This window comes from Echeneis naucrates, chromosome 5 (genome assembly GCF_900963305.1).
Source record: "Echeneis naucrates chromosome 5, fEcheNa1.1, whole genome shotgun sequence".
Lineage (NCBI taxonomy): Eukaryota > Metazoa > Chordata > Actinopteri > Carangiformes > Echeneidae > Echeneis > Echeneis naucrates.
In genome coordinates this window covers 21,895,155-21,917,320 of record NC_042515.1, presented here as the reverse complement: position 1 = coordinate 21,917,320, position 22,166 = coordinate 21,895,155, and the positions used below count along the sequence as shown (strand labels likewise).

Genomic DNA, 22,166 nt, shown 5'->3' with positions numbered 1-22,166 from the left:
GAGAGGCTTTAATGTGACTACCTGTTCACATGTTCTGCGAAGCACTGAAGGTCGGATTTCATTTAAATGTGGTCTGCCATGGTGTTTTGAATATTGCTTTTTATTCAGAACAATCTTTCAAATGGGAACATGAGGCAAATACTCATGTTGCTGCGAACATCATTGAGATGCAGACGGAGAGACCCATCCAAGACAAATTCCCATTCGACATTTATAGTCCTTGAGAGCATAATGCAATTCTTATCTTTCTAAACATGCATAGATCTCAGTAGAATTAAGAGCTGCGTATTTCAGATGCATCTATCTATCTGCTTGTCATTTTTAACTGATGCTGAGTGCAGTTGAAGCTCTGCTCAATCGAGGAAAGCATTAAGGGAAAATTAACTTTTACTCAGTTGTTACAAAGTTATAATTCATTCAGATAATCAGTACAAATGAAGCACAGCTTCCATAATAAAAGAGTGGTTACAACCGCTTATGTAAAATATCATATCGTATGCAAATGAAGCTGGCGTCAATTGCGATTGCTTCAATTTGATTAACTGTTTGTAAACAAACTGTCTGCCCCTTTAAGTCATCATGTATGCTGACATCATCAATAATGAGCGATGAAAATGAAGCATGATTACAGAGAACACAGAAATGACAAACAAGACTGTGGCTTCATCTGTCCATATTAAGATAAGCTTGAGTGAGAAGTGAGGAACTTAGGGGAGGCATTCAGTGGCATGCTGATTTGAATTTGATTAATGGAGGGCCAGGTCTTCAAATCCTATCCAGCTCCGACAGCCAGTCTGCAGCTGATAGGGTTAGCACTTAGAGTTGCCTCTGCTATCACGGCTCACACTAGCGGTCTCTCTCTGCCCAGAGCTCAGGAGGGGGAGACATCTGGGTGCTGTCTAAACCCAGATCACAACGTATGGGGTCAGAGAGCACTCTCTCCAGCTGGCCAGGAGTTCAGCGTCACAACAGCCCAGCCAATACGTTCTGCTGTTTTTGTTGCCCTCCATTCAGCCTTAACCCAGTTCATAAAAGCTTTTACATTTGCTATTTCCGAACCCCCAAAATCTGAAAATCTGCCGAGGACAGGAAATGATTCCTTTATCACGGCAGTTCCATTTGAATGAGTCCAAAAAAGAACAAAAAAAAAAAAGAAACAGACAGTGAGTATGAGAAGAATTAAGTGGAACACGCACTGTGTCACATAGTACTGTGTAATGTACAGCGGCGTCATGCACACACAGCACATGTGCTGCACAGACAGAGAGAGGCAAAGGTGGTGAAATCATTGCTTTTGAACTCAAACCTCTTCTGCTTGTTAGCTGTGGTTTCGCTCTTTTCGCTTCCTCGTTTTTGCTTATTAATTATGTTTTTAAATGGCATTTTATTCTATTTTAATCCATTATTTCTTTTTCTTTTTTTTGTTATGTCATTATAGCTGTCTAAATTTGAATTTAGTGTCACACTAAATCAATCAATCAATCGATCGATTGACAGTGCGTGCACATTTCAGTTCATTTAAATCTATCCTCTTAAATCATTGCCCCTCCCAACTGAGGGGCCACCTGCTCATGAGATGGCTTTGTGCTGTACGAAGTATTGAAGCAATGAGGAATCTGCTTTTTCATCTATAAATGACAGCAGTCAACAAAGAGAGAAATGGGAGCAGAGCAGAGATTGACTTACAAGGACACACAGCTCAAATCCTGCTCAGCTGGTGGAGAGCTGGTTTTCTTCTGTCTTTTGCACATCTATTTTCATTAGAGACGGCTACAGTTGCATGATAACCGCAGCTCAAGGGATAATTCTATCTTCTTAACTGTCAGCATTGCTGCGTGGCATATAACCCGATGTCTGCTGACTGAAGGGATGGACAACCGTTACCAACGACACACACAGTGTCGCTCTTTTTGGCCTGAGTGTACATCTAGTGGCAGTGACGGTGTTGTACAGAAACCTTAAGATTCTCCCACAAGCATAGAACAGCAACTAGCCCACAGTGTTCAATTTAATGTGTGAATTTCCATCTTTATGAAATTCAGCATGAGTGCTCTCTGGCAAAACCTGTCTCAATCAACTTTAGGGCCGACCCAAGAACCACTCAATCAAAATGATCAGTTTGAATGACACATAATATCTCACCCGCTTCCTAAACATTATTCAAGCGTCACATCGGTCCTCAAGATTTTCACCTTTGCGTGAATTTGAATTCATCTTGCAAAGAAGTCACAAACATGTCAAACTATCTATTGAACAGGCAGCATTGCTAACAACAACACAGACAGGGTACATGACTCTTTGGACAGGGATTGTGGTATTTGCAATAAAAGCAAAGCTTATGTAAGATGATCAAACGTATTGGGTTCCACTTCCACATGTTGGGTTTGGTCCCGTTCTATCTTAGATAACCTCACAGTGCCAAACTGATAGCAGCTCACAGAAATGCAGCCACATTGAAGGAAGGTTAAGTCAGTTCAATGCTTTCTCATTTGATGTAATCATATCTCATCCCATCTGTCTCATATAGTCCATTATGAGCATATTCAAAAATGACCTGGCCTTTGGACATCTGCAATCACATCTTTTGCTTTCTGCTTTAAGATTTTATCTCCGCAGCGGCTTAAAACTGAAGCTGAGGGTGTATTTAGCTGAAATTACATGGATGACCTGTTTGCAAATAGAATAAATTACAGCGTGTGTGAGCCATACAGAAAAAGCTCTGCTGCTAGACACTGTACTCTGTTGACCTGCTGCAGACTTAAATTAACCTAACATTTTTCATGTGCGGCACAGACAAAACAACCTCCTGTGCCTAACTTTGAACAGTCCTGTGTCCATTCTCACGCATGGAGGGGAATGGATTGCGCTAGAACAAAGTGGAAATAAAATCAATCGAAACCAGGTGTGTCCTCTGCAGTTGGCGAGTCTCAATGGGGACTTGAAGCACGGTTGTTAGAAGAAGCCCAAAGAAGTTTCTTGCTGTGTCTTAATTTCTTACTGTTGAAGACACACAGCAAAGTAAATCAAGAAAATGTATGATGATTAACAACTTAAGGAACATTTTCACTTTCAAGCTTGATCAAACAAATTCTTTCAAACAAATACATTTCTTTCCTTTATTCCTTTCTGCGAGCTTGCTTGCGAATGGATGAAATTTAGCTTAATGCGCACATTAAATTGATTTAATTTTTGTCCAAAAAGATAGAAGAGGTGATACGCAAATTTTCGGGTTTGATTCCCGACCTGGGGCCTTTCTGTGCGGAGTGTGCATGTTCTCCCCGTGCCTGCGTGGGTTTCCTCCGGGTGCTCCGGTTTCCTCCCACATGCATGTTTGGGTTAATTGGTTACTCTAAATTAAAATTAAAATCTTACTCTCCCTCTGCTGGAGTCATTTTTATGTTAATGTCATCAGACACTTGTAACAACAATCAGTCTCAAAAACAAGCACATTAATGGTAAAAAAAAAAAAAAAAATTATCTTCATTGCACTGTAGTGACTGAATTTAAAGGATTTCTGTGCCTGCCAATAAATGACACTCTCAAATATGGGGACAAAAGATGTGTGCTCAAAATCCCAGTGTAATCTTTTAATTCCCTGCTGGGGTTGTAAAAATCTGTACAACATTGAATCTGCCCATGGATGCTGTCACACCGTGGTGAGGTTGTCTTGTCTGGGCTCACTGTGTCTCGTCATTTCCTGTTTTATTTTGAAATGCCTAACTCTCCTTTCGTTTCAGAACACTTGCCCTTCCTCATGTCTCCGGTGTGTCCTCCTGATTACCAATTGTCTGCACCTGTTCCCCATTTTCCCCCACAGTTCAAATAGTCTGTCTTCCCCTTGTCTTGTGCCAGTGTGTTGTCGTTTCATGTCCCACACCAGTGTTACGTCCATGCCACAGCCCTCGTTTCTTTGTGTAAGCCTTTTTGATCCTCGACTGAGTGAATTTTCGTTTGTAATTTCTATATCAGAGTTAGCTCTTTTTCAACATAGGCTTTTGTTTTTTCCTCTATATGAGTGACTTTTTGTTTGTAAATTCTGTTGTATAGATTAATGTTCATAGCTTTTGTGTTTTCCTCCTTGAGAGCGATTTTGAGATTCATAACATTTTCATAGAATTACCTTGATCCTCCGCTTAGTAGCGTGAGTGAGTTTTCTTTTGGTTTATTAGTCAGGTTTTTCCTCCCTACAGAGTGTTTTGTGTTGTCCCCCTTTTTCCCTCGTGACTCCCCGTTAATGTTTCATAGCCCTGTTTTCTTTATTCACTTGGTTCTGAGGTCATTGCTGCCGAGAAGTCTGTGACTTACAAAGCCTCTGCTCCTGAGTCCTGTTTGAGTCCCGGCCTGACAGATGCTTTACTGCATCTTTCTCTGCTTTTTAACTTAAATACTTTTCTTCAGTTTGTTTTAATTTTGGTCATCTCTTAGTGATATATATATATATATATATATATATATATATATATATATATATATATATATATATATATATATATAATTATTATTTTTTATTTTTTTTTTTAAGTTATCTGAACTAATTTCAATTTTAAGTCTTACATAAACATACAAACAAGCTCACCTGGCCGGGGCCATTTTCACACCAGACAGTAATATACAGGTGTAAGTGATAATGACTTTTTTCCAATTAAAATGCTCCACTAGTTCATGTGATCATTTATATTATGTACATGTGTGAAAATGCCCACGGTTAGAATGATAGGTCATAGCCCAGCAGCTGGGATAGCTGTAGCAGATGCCGTCTCAGTGATATAAAGAGATTGGGGTGGGGAATGGGGAAGTGTTCCTTTAAGGGAGGACCTTGCTAACTTATGGTGGCTGCTGAGTCTTGCCTTCTTGTCCATGCCACTTTAAAGACATCAAAGGCAATGTCAGCAGAGAGCATGTCATCCCTTTCAAGCCATACATGCATTAAGGTCAACCTGGATATAGTCAACATCTTTCAGCTACTGAACTGACCCAACCTGCAACCGCGAGCTGACAGAAACATTTTTGGCTGGATTCACATTGCCCCCTCTGCACAACGCTGAGTGCACGGCTCACGAATTAAAGCCAATAACTATCCTAATCAATTTAAAAAACTGCACAGTGAACACTACAGCCTTGAGTAAACATTACAGTATCCCACTATAGAGTTATTGCTTATTCATTTATCCTGCGGGGCTGCTCATCACTGCCAGCAACTGTTACCTATGTGCCTATTACCCTAACCCCAGTAAATATGTGATTTGCCACCCCCCCCTTTAAATTCCCAATGAAATATCATGAACGAGTCTATTTTTCATCACAGAATAATCACTGTACCACTGTGCTATGACTGACGTGTATAGGAGTAGTTGACAGCGACTGTGACCCCCCCAACACACACACACACTTAGCTGAATAGGGCCTAATAGGGCTGCAGCAAAACCAAAGAGCAGAGAGGCTCGCAGGCACCGGGTGCATTTATGTTGCATAATTACTGAATGGAACGGGAGACACCTAGCACGCAAAATTGAAAACCAGCACTGCTACTGCTACGCTGTCACTGTGGAGTAAACTTGTCAGCGGACAGCTAGCCTACATTAATGTTAGGCTGCCGTCATGGACATAAGAAAGTTCTTCTTTGAAAACAGAGGAGCAGCAGGGCGGAGGAGAAATGTGAATGAGATGGAGAGAGGTGGGTTACGTTTTTTGTTTTTTTTTTGCTCGTGCACTGCACCAGATGTTAATGGAAATCATTTCGGGAGAGAGCCCAGCTAATGTAGCTTATCCACAGGACGTTAAGGAAGTTGTTCAAAAAGCAACTGCACTACTGCATTACTGGAATATCTTCTATCATACCAGGTATGTTTGATTTAAGACAGCCTATTATTGTTGTTACTGCTGTTACCACCATTTTTTGGAGGTAAATTTCCTTCCTTTGTTTATGGACTTGATTGTGTTTGAACTCAGAGTCTTTCCAAGCATGTGAATTTGCATACAGTAGTCCAAATGTTCCCATACCTTCGACTAGACACATGTAGCCTAGATGGGTAAACTGTGGCCCAGTTCAAAAAGCTAACCCATTACTGGAATATTTTATACCATACCAGGTACTTTTGTCTTTATGTATTTATTTATTTTTTGTTAAATTCCTTTTTGATGAAGTACTTGATTATGTGGTGCATTTGTAAGTTTGAGTGGCATTAACACAGTGAGGCTGTGTGTGTGTGTGTGTGTGTGTGTGTGTGTGTAGTCAGTGGGTGGCTTCTGGTGGTGTGTGCGTGTGTGTGTGTGTGTCAGCTTTTTGTTATTTCTGACTGAATTCCTGTAGATAATCTCTCCACTGTTCTGAACGGAGGCATGGCCTCTTTATTTTAAATTGTCATTAAAAGCATCTTGATGGTTTGTATTGCAATCCCCGAACCAGATCGTCCTCTGCATCCTTTTTCTGCTCTGCTTTTAATGTGAATGAAGTCGGTGATTTGTTTTGCTCTGCCACTTTGATGTGTCTTGAGTTTGCTTGTCCTCTGGACAAGACTCTTCAACCTAAATGTTCTCTAATGCTTACTAATTGTGTCACACCAAATCACATTTCTGATTTAATTCATATGAGGTCTATGTTTGGAGAACACAGTTTTTTTATTTATGAGGCATGATATGTTTTGATTTGAAAGTTCAGTTGTTGCTCAGCTCGTCCCACCTCATGCTTTCCTGTCTGAAAGCGGAGCTGCACGCTTGCTGTGGATACAAAACGGGATGTGCAGTCGGATTTTTAAAAAGAAAACCAGTAGTGACTAATGATCTTATGGATAGAGTTCCAATCCAAGATTTTTTTAAGATAACATGCCAAAGTGATCTTTAAAAAAAACAAAAAAACAACAACCTTGGATTAATAGCATCATTCTCTTTATGTGTTCCAGTTTAGCCTTTCGCCTACTGCAGCAATGAAGACCATGGCCCAGGATGATGGCCTGCTTCTTCCCCGCCTTTGTGTGTGTCTGTCCTCGTCTGTCTCATTCTCTGTTCAGACGGATCTTTGCATCCTACTTAAACTTGTGTATTGGTATATTTTAAATCGTTCCCAACACCCAGATATTTTATTCTTTTCGGTTAGTTGCTGGTTTTATCAGCGTCAGCTGTCGTGATTTTTTTTTTTATATCCAACATTAAATAAAACCATGTGAATTCAGTTTTTGGAATTGAAAGGGACTTGCCAAAATAATTTTTTTTCACTTTTGATCATTTGTAGGTATAACAAAAGCATTTTATTCCATTTTGATTTTGAACCTCTTTAAGCAAACATTACTTCTTTTTTTTTTTTTTTTTTTGTCCTTCTGTTCTCTTATATTTTCACAAAACACAATTCTGTAAGCTTAGGTCAAAAGCGTGTTGAGCTCTGCACAAGTGTCACAAACATGCGTGTCAGGGAGACGAAGGAGGCATTCTTTTGCTAAAATGTTTGTGAAGAAATAATGGATCAACATCCTCTTATTTGATTTTCAGGGGCAAAAAGGCATCATCATTTCTCCACACTGCACATTTTTCACACCTTGTATCAACAGAAGTCACAGCCACTGCCCCAGAGGAGCATCTGATCCAAATTCACACACAGATGAAAAAAATAACACAAAACTATAGAAAAAGCACCCGTTCAGCTGTGATGCATAATAAAACCAGACCACGTGAGCGTAACAGTGGAACATTGTATTATAGTCAGGGCAAAATTTAAACCGTTTCTCCAGTAAACTGCACGGAGCCACAAATGCATTGAAATTCAAACTCCATGAAAGAATTATGCTATGACCACGGCACGAGGCCTCTTTATGAACACTCCTCAAAAATGTGCAAAATTTGATTTTCTGGCTTTCTGGCTATTTTCTTTGTTAAACCACACTAATGAGGAAATTCAACCTTGGTAGTGTTTGCTGCAGTTTAGATGTTGAATAAATAAACAATTAAAGCATGACCACACAAGCTTGGTACAGAACGTCCAAATCATTTCCAGGTAATGACAGGCAAATTCAGTTTGAGTCCTGGCTGGGTTTTATTTGTTACACAGCTATTGTTATTGTTAAAGAAAATGAGCGCTTCTGATAATTTCTTTTGTACAACCATCTTGAAAATGATTGAATTATTTCAGAGGTCTAGCGTTATTTTTCAGTCGATGGTCTCCCGCGTGTGTGATGGAACAGATGCGTTTTTTCTTGACAGGCAGGGCTGGAAATAGCGTTTCACTTTGTCCTCTACACACATTTTAAGATACAAGTCTATTTTCTCCTGTTTTATGTGAGTGATTGTCAACCACACTCAATTCAGTGTATAAACACATTGTGTGTGTAGAAAGTGAGGGAGGACTGACGCTCCACTATCTCACAAAGGCATAAATATTTTAAAAGCGGAAAGGACGGTCAGTACATTTACTCTTGACTTGTATCAGCAGCCTGAGGGAAACGTTACATCAGTGGCAGTGACTGAAATCCAGCTTCTAAGACTTTGGTGTGAAATTGTAAGTTGGATGTTTGAATTGATCAAAACATAAGTAGATGGAAACTGATGACAGATTCTGGTTTGGGATCAGGATATAGATTCAGACCAGTGGCGAAGTAGATGAAGCAGTTAACTAGTGTGTTCAGAGTGTTTAACCTTGTGAATTATATTTAAAGCTTGTTAGCACCCTGTTATTGTCACAGCTGATTGGTTGCTGCCAAACTGCATCTGTGGCAGTGACTGATGGAGACAAGCTGCATCAGCTCATTATCATTAGGTCGCCTGCACTTGAGCAGTTTCTGATGCCCAAGACTCACCACCAATGACATAAATACTTAGTCCGGGCAAAGGTGGATTTTTTACATTTTTTAGAATTATGTCTAAACATGCACGGCGGCATAGTGGTTAGCACTGTTACCGCAGAAGAAGGTCGTGGGTTCAGTTCCCGGCCTGGAGCCTTTCTGTGTGGAGTTCACATGTTCTCCCCGTGTCTGTGTGGGTTTCCTCCAGGTACTCCGGTTTCCCCCCACCGTACAAAGACATCATGTTTGTGTTAACTGCTGACTCTAAACTGTCTGTAGGTCTGAGTGTGAGTGTGAGTGGTTGTTGGTCTCTGTGTGTCTCTGTGTGTTGGCCCTGTGATGGACTGGCGACCTGTCCAGTGTGAACCCGCCCTCACCCAGAGTGAGCTGAGATTGGCTCCAGCACCCCCAAAAATCCGGAAACAGATAAGCAGTTGAAGATGAATGAATCAATGAATGAATTATGTCTAAACTGAACAACCTGTAGTTTGTTGTGTTGAATGCTGCCAAGGGCAGAACTTGTAAAGGGAAGCTGTGCGGTTCCCAAATGTAAAACAAAGCTGCATTTTATTTCTTTATTTACAACATTAAATCTCGGATCAGTGAGAAAGACTGTAAATCACTGTATATATTTTATATTACTATTACACCTATTTACTGGCTTCACTTACTTGTTACTTTGCAAGTAAACATTTTACACACCTTCAGATTTATGAGGCACTGTCATAGCGTAAAATGCTGAACAGTATAAAATGTAGTTACAATCACCTCCACCCCAAAAAGCTGTAACAAATAAATCTTGCATGACAATAAGTTATATTAAGACTGGAAGATATGCAAAAATGTCGTGCTACAGTTATTTTGGCAGATTGGATTTCAGTTACAATTTTTCCATTTTTATTTCCACAGAAAAATATAGAAAAATGATGATATGATTTCTGTTGCATTACATCTGGAAAATATGATTTGAACGTCACAGAGAATCTCTGCAGCACCACAATATTTAATTCATGCTATGTTGTGTCACTCATTTTATCTCTCCTACCTACGTAATGTAGTGATAATGTTGCACTTCTATGTTGCTACTTCATTCCATTATCACATTACCACTGATCTCACATAATTCCAACACTCCATTCAAACATGTTGAGCTCAGCAACTTCTTCCTGTTGTGATTTTTCTGAAGGCTACGGTGTAGGCATGTGTCTCTAAAATACTCTGTGACATCTGCCTTTATTCTTTCCATTCCCATCTAACAAGGCATGGTGGGCTTGTGAGTTCCCGCCTCACCACACACTGTTGAAACATTAGGCACTCTGCTACACCACTCAGATATGAAGTTGCGTTTTATTTTAATTAGTGCGCCCAGAGGTACGATAAGCTTAGTTCTACATGTTCAAAGCCACGAGAACTGACAGACACTTGCAGATTTCCTGATTGTTATTTAATCTTCCATTTATACCTTAATTAGAACATATGTTGTCACGAGTCAGACTAATTGTGAATGTGAAAAAATAAATAAATAACTAAATAAATAAAAGATAAGATGAGGTTGAACAGGTGATTACCCCTCTCTTGCAGTCTTACCATACATCTTTCATCAAGTCAATGTAATATTTACATACAGTATTTTCTAACCATGCAAACAGAAGAGAAAAGAGGCTGTCGCAACTAACTATGCACCATAATTGAGACACCTGAACATCAACACATGGCGGCACACGATTGTTTTAGCGTATAAGCAATTCATCAAAAGCAGAGTGCAAATACTCCCCACTCTATTTTTATGAAATGTGTTATTTGGCCATATCTACAAAACTAAAATAGGCCTCTGAACTAGAAATACCTGAATCAAACTGAACAAACTCATAGATGCTAACATCAAATAATTTTGTCTTTTCTTTTACATCAAGATCGAAACCTATGAACCCTATTAAGCCAGAAAAATCCAGTCATGCTTAGAGCATTATTGCTCTGCGATGGTTATAGCGAGACAAATGTCCAGCTGTGACATTTACTTCAGTCATGAAGAAAGTTAGGTTAAGTCTGACTATTTGACTGGAGCATTGCTGCTTCACTTCTGTATGTTTATCCATCAAATCTCACCCTCCGTCTTTGCTTATGATCTGTTGAGTCAAGGTGATGCCACAGCCCGTCAGTGTCTCCTTCTGAGGCCTAGCTGCCAGCTATTTGTATAGCTAAAGTAAATATGATAAATCTTTTTTTTGTAGCAACAGAGAGATGTGGAAAATGAGAAAATTAGAGCATTTGAGACTTTGGATGCAATTTTTTTATGTTAACTGCTCAAAAGAATGAACAGACCTCATGTGAAAGTTTCTGTGCTGAAGTTTTATTTGTGTTCATGAGTGTTCATAATGTTTCTACTGTTCAAAATGCAGTCACATCTATAATTGGCTGAGGTGTGCTCATTGTGTCTATGGTGATATTTTTAAACATGAAAACTTTATTTGGAAAAATATAAAGGCTTTAAAAAAGGAGGCCTTAATGTGACTCTCAGAGGGTTCATTTTTGGATTTGGCCAGATCCAAATCAAATGAAATGGGTTCTTTGCCAGCCCATTGCTGAGTTCAGTACTTTTGCGTGATCCTGCAGAAAAAACACACGAACGGATGAGGGGTGAAAACGTGACCTCAAAAGAAAATGTATATTTTTAATCAGGAATACGAAAACTTATTTTCACTTTTTTAGTCACACAGTCCTCAACTCACCCGCATAAAATCATCAGAAAGAGCATCATGAATAAGTCTGTGCTCCTCCCTTTTTTCAATCATATCCTATAATTACACGCACAAACACTGGTGGAGCGTATAATGCCTCATGTGACACGCCTCTCGGGGGGGGGGGGGGGGGGGGGTGACTGCTTCTCATCGCTGGGACTGTCCACTCACACAAAGTAATGAGATCATCCCGGGTGAAGTGATGCTGAAAATGAATCATCACCTCCCTATCCCCTAACGGCACAGTGGGAACATTTCTCCTGGACCTTGTACTCTGAGGCCATCCATCCTCCACCACCTTGCAGGGCTGTGGCTTCACTCATCACAGCCAGAGACCACCCACCCTCAAGAACCTAACAAAGGCACCTGACAGGAAGCCCACATCTAATCCAATCATAGCCATGCGGGTCAAATCCACCAAGAGCCTTCCTTTAAGGAATATCGTGGATTTTCTATTTTTGATGCTCATTCACTTTGAGGTTTAAAATCAGCAACAAACGGCTGCAGCTAAGGTCCAGTTACAGCTTGGCCTGGTCACTGTCTATGCTTATCGACAAAGGTATATCAGCATAGCACATACACAGTATATTCTACCTTCAGGACATGTTTTCTATTAAGAGGAAATAGCTATTTAAGTTTAACACATTTTTGCTCTGAGACAAAAGTCTGAGAACACTCCTTGGGGTAATGAAATCACCATGCACAATCAGTGGAGGGGTTGAGAAATGGCAGTGGTCTCAGTCTATTAGACCTTGCAGCCTATTTTTATGCTGCCTAGATATTAGGACAAAGCACTTAGAAGAATTCCTGCAAGGGGAGGCTTTTTCTGGACAGACACAAACATAAACAATCCAGTGAAAAGAAAAAGGGGGTGCAGTGTGGCCATGAAGATAAAGCTTAATCTATCACAACACAGTAAGTGTAATAGGAAAAGACAGTTTAAAGGTTTAGAATAATCACAGACGTGAGGAGCTATTTTTCACCGAGCGAAGGATGTGAGTTGTCCGGGAGATATGATGTCTTGAGGAGTCATCCTGGGATATGGGCTAGTGTTGGCACTGCTGCCTGGGCTAAGTCAGGTGGAAATGGTTGCAGGTCACAGTTCCACATGAGCCAGAAAAAGGCAGCGTGAACACAGCCAGACTGTGGGGGCAGACACCGAGCTGAAAGCAAACAGGCCTTTGACCAGATGACCTGCTCCAGAGAATGAGGAGATCATCACACGGTCTAGAAAGTGGCTGTGAGAGAGCCAAGCCCTGTATTTGTGATGGATGACTCACTCTGGTAACACATATCCACAAGGATAAGCCTAATGTGGCTACGCCATGCAAATTCTCACATGAGCAGGCCAGGAGGAGTCACACTAGTGTTGACGTACCAGTTTATTGCGAGTGTAAGCAGCTCATCACATGATTGGTTCATTGCAAATCCATTTAGCGTGCAGTGCATTAATCATGCTGGAGACAGCCAAAGTTCAGCATTTATGCTACTCTGTAGATTTCAAGAGAGGGTACTGGAAATAATTGTGCTTAATAGCAAGGAAGCTCTTATTATTGTCTCTGCATTCATTCATTTTTCTAGTGTAGGCTAGGCAACACATGCGCTCAGTCAAAGGTTTTAGAATAACACCGACTTCCTCTTTTTATTTGAATTTCTCCAGTCCGAGTCCAAGTAACATATCTTAAGTGGTACAAATGTAAGCTGGTTGCTCTGCAAGGAACAAAAGCAAAGAAAGTTTCCAGTTTTTCTGCTGCAGTGGAAACAAATGAAAACTCTAAAGTTGATCCTACAGTTCCCACAAGTGTCCAAACTTTTGTTGATTACTTACAAACTCTGTCTGAACAAAAGCTGCACCCTCTGAGGACCTATTAGGACAATACAGTGCTGCAGGAAGTAGTGCTGTATATTGTTATCAGAATGGGGAGAAAAGGGTGAGTACCAAAGGAAGACAGACTGGTTGGTTGGGGATTCATCCAACAGCAAGATAATGATCCAAAACATTAGACGAACAGAACCAGACGGTGGCTTCACATGATGGAAGAGCAGCACAGTCTCCAGACTCAAACCCCATGGAGCTGGTTTGGGATGAACTGGGCAGGGGAAGAAAGCGAAGTACCCTGCGAAGTGCAAGTCAGCCTTCACTGGAAATTAAGCATTGCCTTCAGAAAGTTTAAAGCATATTCTTGTGACATTTGTGGAGACACTGTGCTGTACAGTATGTAGATGTCATTATGAGAGTCTCACCATCAAACTCCCACGGGCTTTCTCACAATTACACTCTTCTGGCAGAGCTGCATCAAGTCGATTTCTGACAATATATTCCTTGCTATTGTTCTATTAGCACATCACAGAATGAGATTGCATTACCAAAGGGTTATATGAATTAAACCGAATGGGAAAAACAGCACGCACATTCATACACACAGCAGGCAGAACCATGCCCCCCACTGATATATACACCTACTCCAGTGTATGGTTACCTATTGCACGAATAGTTTGTCAACTAATAAAAAAAACTAAAAAGCAGCTGATTGTCAAAAGAAATCAAGCTCATTTAGTGAGTCTCAAACTCAAGCTTCGTTCCTTCCTTGAAGCAGAGGCTCACTGCTTAATACATGTACCTTCAAACCGGCTATCCTGCATGCATCAAGCATCAAGGAGCACATGGATTTGTGAAACACACATGCACATTCTTCATCAACATCAGATATGACTAAAGACGGGATTTGAATGATAGGGGTGCAAGAGGGAAACACATTTCTCCTAACTTATTCTTGCTGCTGGGAAAGAGCAGGCAAAGACTGAGCCGAGCAGGTTGCCACAAAGTCTTAAGATGGCATACGTGATTGTACATATTTGCCGTACAAGGTCACGAGTTTAAGGCATGAATCAAACGGTGCTTTTTAAATCACACTGGTTTGCATGCCTTGCCAACCAGCTCGCCACCTACTATAGCAGCGGAGTGCTTCACCCTAAAGCCATGGAGCATTTCATGCATTATCTTGTTGAGTTGAATGTCACAGATGCTGCTCCATCTGAGTTTAGATGAATGTTAGCTGCTCCGTCCTGCTCCAAAGCCAGCAATATGTTTATCCGTGAGTGATCATCCTCACAGACTTTTCCCTCCTAAACTTAAACTAAAACTTTGATAATGAAAACAATAAAGTATTTAAGCAGCCAAAGCAATGTTGGTATGAAATACAATCTTAAATGATTTCCTTAACATATATTCAGACCAGTAGCGCCACAATAAAATGCTAGAATAATGTTGTTTCCATCTTTCAGTCTCTTCTACATGGATGAACTTGGTAGGATGCAGAATTTTTTGCCTGGGATAATTCTTCCTTAATCTGAGTCTCTTAGGCCAATGTCTCTTGCTATATTTAAGGCCGCAATTACAATATTTTCATTTTAAAACTTTATGATTGCTTTGTAACTCAGTTCGGGTGACAGCTTGAAACATTTTCTGATGTGGCTCATGGCTGCTCTGAAGTCAAATGGCTCCTGTAAATTCAGTTTGATTCATATTCTGCATGTGTAACTAATAGCTGCATATACTGGCAGGGAAATTATGTGACGGGAAGGGATAAAATACACATTCCCATCACAGACACAAGCTTCTTCTTCCAGATAGCGTATACAATGCTCCAAGGCACAAAGCTGCTCTAAAGACTGCACAGCATTCTCCACCAATATGTCCTCAGCTGGGATAAACCAACACTCCCTGCAAGTCAAGGTTTTATCTGACTAAACGACAGTGAGTCTTATTCTAGACCTTCCAAAAATCCTCACATCACTTGACTTAGACAGCCCACCTTTGGAGGACTTGGAAGGGCATAAATTGTCCCCTAACCTTCTTTTCTTTTTCTTTTGGGGGTTTCCATTTTAATGATGAGCTGATACTCAGCCTGCTATGAATATCATCTATATATAAGAGTTTGCAGTAAGTGCCTGTGTGACAGGTTCATATTGGAGACTTTCTATCAGCGCTGTGCAGGTGCTGCTCCGGTTGAAGCGTTGTCTTCAACATACACCACCACTAATGTGTTCGTTATGCCAGTGTAACAGAAGATTTGTTAGGGGAAACTAAGTCCCATCTTCCCTCTGAAGTATTATCCACACAAATCTTTCCCTCATACCTCAGAGTCTGGCTGAAAAGCCTGTTTGCAATTTCCGAAACTTCGCTGTGGTGGCTTGGTGGTTTGTGCAGGATGCAGAGTATTTGTTACTTTATTTAGGCAGCGGATAAAAGTTCCTTGCTCAAATTATTTTGTGAGCGTGAGGTTGTTTACTTTCAATATTGCTTCAGTAATCCTGCTCTGGACTGCAGCTATGGACTTAGATTAATATAAAATTCCAAGTCTGGAGCTTTGGCACTAACACAGAGGTGCATAAATATCTAAAGATTATTACAGTTACAATCAGCTTCCTGACAAACATTAATCAAAGAGAAAAAAAAAAAGAACACAAATGAAATGGTCCATTTCTTGGGAAGTTTTAGTGAGAAAAAATGTTGGTTGTGCAAAATCCTGACACAGAAACCTGTGAGTTCACAGCCATGTTTACATGAATAATTGATTGTAAAAAACACAATAAGATGAGCAGAGCTTATTTATAAATTGTGTTCGGTACGATGTATGAGCAATTCTTTGCTGCACTCAGGCTATTTATAGCGCACATGTGGGTAAAAAGAAGATGAAAGGTTCTCCCGGTTCAGTATGATACAATATATGGCAATTCCATTGGCTGCCGTTCAAAGTGGTGAAAGTGAAGGCTCTCATTCATTCATTCATAAGCCAGAATTCTTCCTCTGCCAGGGAGCATTATACAAAGGCAGAACACACGATTGTAACAATTCTGCTGAGATCAGCATATTACAAAAAAGAAGAAGAAATCATTTTGCCCTGTACAGCTGCTGAATTCAACAGTTGACAGCTGAAAAAGATCAGAGCAGTTAAAGATGGGTTGTTTCAATGGCCTGCTGGTCAAGATCCTGTCATTAATTCCAATACTTTGGCGTAAAATGCTTCTCCCTGGCGTTAAAGTGTCTTGCATCTCCACGTCAGGAGTAATTCAACAGGATTGAGGCTGCAGAGTCTCCATCAAGTTTCTGTCAGTCTCTATCAGACAGTGAAGGTCAGCACTCTGCCCTGTTTACCTGGCCTCCTGCGGCCTGACCAAATGTTCTCACCCTGCACCTTCAGCTTCTCCATGAATCTCTCCTGACTGATGCAGATAAGACACTCACAACAATACTGGCCTTTCTAAATGCTGATACCATGGCTTTGTAAAATTTTTAGTATTTTATTAAGTATTTTGTATTTATCCTGAATCAAATCCATGTTGGTCCAAAAAAAAAAAAAAAAAAAAAAGAAAGACCCAAAACATTGTTTTTTCATCATTATGAGTCAAAAACATATTTCCACTGAATTGAATTTTAAGGCTGGCAGCTCCAGGCATCACAAATACATTAAGACTCTAAATAAAAATGTATGCTGTGAAACCAGTCTGCTTTGGTTGAACAGGCTGTTTGAATTCTGAAAATAAGACAAGATTATACAATAAATCCCTTAGTCAATTAACATAAAATGAAGGTGCGATGATTTTAGTCATGGATTAATCCCTTCAGTCACTTGCCAAACAAAAACTTGGCTCATTAAATGTCAGGAATAGCTGCTTTTTTGTGTGTTAGGTTATTGGTTTAAATTGATATCTTTGAGGAATTACTCAGATAAAGACAGCTACTCTATGGGAGCGTGACTTAGAATTTTTAAATATTGTTGAACAAGCAGGAAAGAGAAAATTAATGTTATTACATATTAAGATATGAAGATTCTTTTGAAAACAGGGTGGAAATGTTTCAGAAGCGGATAAGAAAAGAGGTTTCACTCAAGGAATGTCCAAATTTCACTTCAAACTGTATGATAGATGAATATATCATTTTCTGAGTTCTTCATTATAAGTGAGCAGCAAAAGACAGGTAAAACTGCACCTTCGCCTGTTGAATCATTAACAGATTGAACCATCTGCCGTTTTGTTCACTCAGCTTATTAAATTCCTTCAAAATGACACACGAGTCTGTCCATTAATAGATCTATAATTGAGCAGTAATAATCACAGCTTTTCTCAGGATCCATCCTAAAGTGACAGCAGTCAAGTGAAATGACAGCACAGAATAATGTATGCTGTCTGTGCTGAGAAATTTTTCACCAAGTTGGGCCTCCATGACTAAAAGCTTACTCTAAATAATAAGCCAGAGCACAAATTTATACAATCAGACTGAAAGATCACTGCTTCCTCCTTGTTATAGTCAGCTAACATCAACTAAACATTCTGAAGTTGCACCAAGAGCAAGCAGGCAAACATGGAAGATCTTCAAACATAGCAGATTCGCCTGAACCCAAAACCGTCAGTATGCTAACATCTGTTTGCAATGTTACCAAAGATAACAAACCAATAATTAAATATGTCCAACACTAACCATTCCATCTATGCTGTTTCGCTTAGATGGGTTCATTCCAGTATGTTTGCTCGCTTGACAAAAGTAATAAGATTGAACCAAACTATTACTAAGGCAAAGAAAAACATTGAGCGAAAAGACACTAAAAATGGTGTGTGGTCATTTCAGAATCAGGTGACGATTCTCTTTGGGTTCGTCTTGAAGTGTCACATGGGTCATTCATTTTCAACCGCTTATCCGTCAGAGTTGAAGGGGGACACTGGAGCCAATCCCAGCCAACGTTCTGGGCAAGGGCTGGGTATACCCTGGACAGGTCACCGGTCTATCACAGTGCCAACATCCACTCTCACTTATTCCTACGGACAATTTAGTGTCACCAATTAAGCCAACGTGCATGTATTTGGGCTTTGGGAGAAAACCAGAGTACCTGGAGAGAACCCACGCAGGCATGGGGAGAACAAGCAACGTCAACTTGAACCCAGAAGCTTCCTGTTGCGAGGCTACAGCGCTAACCACAATGCCGCTGCAAACAGCTATTTGATAAGTTGTTTCATGAGAAAAACTTTAACAGCCTCACAATATTCACATTGCGTCCTGAATTTCAATACTCACACTATAAAGTTGCATTTTTTTATATACATGCCTGAGCATAAATTCCATCTTTACAAGGTGGTCGTGTTATTACTTCATACCAATGTAGAGACGGGCAAACGGCAATAAGAAAGTTTTCTGTCTGTCTTTCAGAAATAACAGAGCCATCACTTTCACTGTAAAAAGCGTCATGACCATGTGACTGGTTGTCTGTCTGGCTGCTGGCCAAGGAGGCATTTTGCTTGGAAAGCAGAAGCGACTGACAGATGCAGGAGCTACAGCACAACATTCATCAAGGCGTCTGCTGGCTGTGAATACAGAGGCCGCCTCCGGTTGTATCCACCTGCAGCTATTAAGACTGCCAGATCCCAGGCATGAGAGGAGCTGGCTGAAGCAGTAGTCCGGTATCACAGGCCTGACCTTGCTAGACAACAGTCAGCTCTGGGTGTTAAACCACCCCATCCGCTCCATACATCACTGTTATCTCTATCACCCCGGTGAAGATTAGCCTTCAGCTTGCACTACCTACCTGCTCCGACTGCTGCAGTTCAGCAAAAATCCAGACAACTCCGGCAGCATGAGGTGATAACCGCAGAAAAAAGCTTTCTGCTCTGAAATGTGCATGACAACATAGACGTGCACTAAATGCCTTTATTTCTTCCTCAGCAGAGAAGACTGAAACTATACGTTGGATAGATCCCTGGGTGTCAGCTCTTTGAGAGTAGATTTGCATGACCGAAGCCATTTCAATTTCTCATTCGATACTGATAATCCCTGTGTTCACCTCTGGTAAATAAAATGATGACGGATTAAACCCCCATCCTGCTCAGGCTCTTCACGATCACACCTGGAATTTACTGGACCCCAAGTTTGGAAAGGTTGCATTTCTTTAAAGCTACAGAGAATGCAAGCAGTAGAAGATGGATGAAACTTAATGCTGGTTTATCAGCTGTATTTTCTGCAGACTACATCAGCATCCTGCACTGTCTCTGGCTTTTGGCTGGAATCTGCCCACCTATGTCATTATATAGCGATAAGGAGCTTAAGTGGCCCTTATGTATTCTCTAGATGCCCCTCTGAGAGTAATCGATGGGACTACATGAATGTGGCAGATTTATTAAGTCGATGCTTAGAAATTAAGTCACAAAGTAGCATATTAATCATCATTCCACTAGACTAAGTGACAGAGAAATGTGATCGTTGAATACAATTTGGGGAGCATTGCATCTGAATGAAAATGGCTAATGGCATATTTATTATGCTGTAGTACCTTCCTGTGTGGGGTAAGTGAGTGTGTGGGTGTGAGTGTGTGTGCAGGGGGTCATTTTCCTTTTAATGATCCTTGTATATTAGCACAAAAACAAATAACTTGAATGGCTGAAGACATCTGAAGACAGAAGCAAGGCACTTATTGGCTACAACACTTCAAATGTGAAATCAACATCAGGGAAGTGGAAGCATATCCAAAAGCGCCCCCCCCCCCTCCTCCCCGACACACACACACAGTCAGTGGATGAAATAGCTACTGTAGCTGGGCATGAATTATCACCTTCCAAGGATGAGCTTTTACAGCATTTACTGCCAATCTCTTCATCACATCTCATCTTAAATTAATAAATAATATGAACCCATAGCCCGATTGCAAACGCTTAAAGCACATAAGCCTGTTATTTCTCTACATTTTCTCACTGTACTTTGCAAAATATGACGGGGGGGGGGTATAAAACGCTACCAGCAAAATTCCAGGGGAGGGGAGGTGTGGGGGGGGGGATCACTGTGCTCTCGCTCTCTGATCTCCCGCTGCAGGTGTCTCAGTCATCTACATAGGAATGGAATGTGGAAAAGACGCGCGTCGTCTCTGCCACATGTGCTGCTCACATCTGCACGGTGAGATCAGACTCCATCTGCTATTAACGCTCTCATTACGGCGCCGCTCCGGCTCCGGCCCGGCGGAATGCGCAATTAGATCACGATGTTTTCACTCCTGAGCTGACAGACAATTATGACACCGTCGGCTGCCGAGACTTGAACTTTTTTTTTTTTTTTTTTAAGTTTCTTTTTTTTTTCCGTTATTCTCTTCCAGCATGCTTCAAAACGGACATGCACGTGTGAGGTATCGCTTGTGTCGAGTGCAAAGCGCATCAAAGCAGGGGAACCATCTCCGCCTGCACGCTTTTGCACATGCATTTCCTTTTGCATGTGCAAAAGCGTGACCAAAGAATAGGGAGAAAAAAAAATGTTTCAAAAGGTATTGAATTGAGCGCTGCGACGCGCAGGCAGGATACACACTCAACTCCACAAAGATCGCACACCGCTGCGTGGCACAATAACTTCAGACTGATGCCTTACCTGTTCGGCGGAGGAGGAGAGAGGAGAGAAGGCAGGCAGCACCGGGGATGAAAGCGCTGCCAGGCGCCCCAGCACTCAACTCCAAAGTGAGTCTGTGTGTGTGTGTGTGTGTGTGTGTGTGAGTGAGTGTTTTTCTTTTTTTTTTTTAAAGAAAGGACAGCGCGATCCAGACCACTCCCCCCTTATATCAAACTATTTCCTCCTCTTCAGCCATCTCACTCAGCGGTCAGTCATCTATGTATACGCGCACGGAAGCCCAACATGTGGTGCTCGGCCGTGTAGAAAAAAATCATTCAGGAGAAGGAGCGACAAAACCTAGTATTTCTTAAGAGGGACACTTTTTTTTTTTCTCAAAAATTATTTCCAGTAAAATAATATATATATATATATTTCCATATATTTCCACACATTTTCCACATAATTCTAATTATTTTGCTCATGATAATCGTAATTTGAATGTGGCACCAGCATTATTTCCTGTTTGTAATTCAAAATCAAAATCATCAAATCAAATCATATCCTGAACTCTCTACAAATAATGTGAGCAGCAAAGCTAAAGCTAACTCTGCCTCCATGCATTATCTATACTGATTATCCCTCAGGGTCGCAGGAGGGATGGAGCCTTGAGGGGGCTATAGGGCAGGGTGCACTTTGGACCGGCCACCGGTCTGTCACCGGGCTGACATATGGCAAATGACAATGACACAAAGCAATTTAGAGTCACCAAGTAACCTAATGCTGCATGTCTTTGGAGTGTGGGAAGCCAGAGAACCCACACAGACAGAGGGAGAACCTGGAAGAGCTGGGGTAGAACCCAGAAAGTATTGATCAGCACAAAAACTAAATCTTCTTCCTAGGGGCTACACATGTTTTTGTTTTTGTTTTTGTTTTCCAAAGCAAAGGTCGATACATAAATCATGAACACTTGCTCAACTGTTTCCCATGATTATGGAAGAGTGTGTAAATGAGAATACCAGTTCACAGAGTTGCCAAACATTTTTTACTCACCACTCCAGGAGAAACATTGGGATTTCAGCATCGAGTGTGACTTATTGGAAGGCAATGCCAGCGCTATCACATCCTTTCGTCTTCTGAAGTTACCATGCTAACCAACAATAGCATAAATATCATCGCAATATCATTAACCTTTAAAGGTGAAGTTGTTAGAGGTTCATATTTCAGCTCTGTTTCCGACCTCTCCAAACTTTTGAGGTTTGTTAACCGGATTGTTGTGCTGCTCCATCCTGAGCTGGGAGTGTG

At 40.9% G+C, this 22,166-nt stretch overlaps 1 protein-coding gene across 1 annotated transcript in view; it reads right to left on the bottom strand.

The window, feature by feature from the left end:
- Positions 1–20,992, bottom strand: part of cntn6 (contactin 6) — a 103,674-nt gene extending 82,682 nt beyond the window's left edge. Inside the window, exon 1 of the mRNA XM_029501453.1 lies at positions 20,907–20,992. The gene's annotated coding sequence lies outside the window, so the exon portion shown is untranslated. The remainder of the gene's footprint in view (positions 1–20,906) is intronic.
- Positions 20,993–22,166: the final 1,174 nt, after the last annotated feature.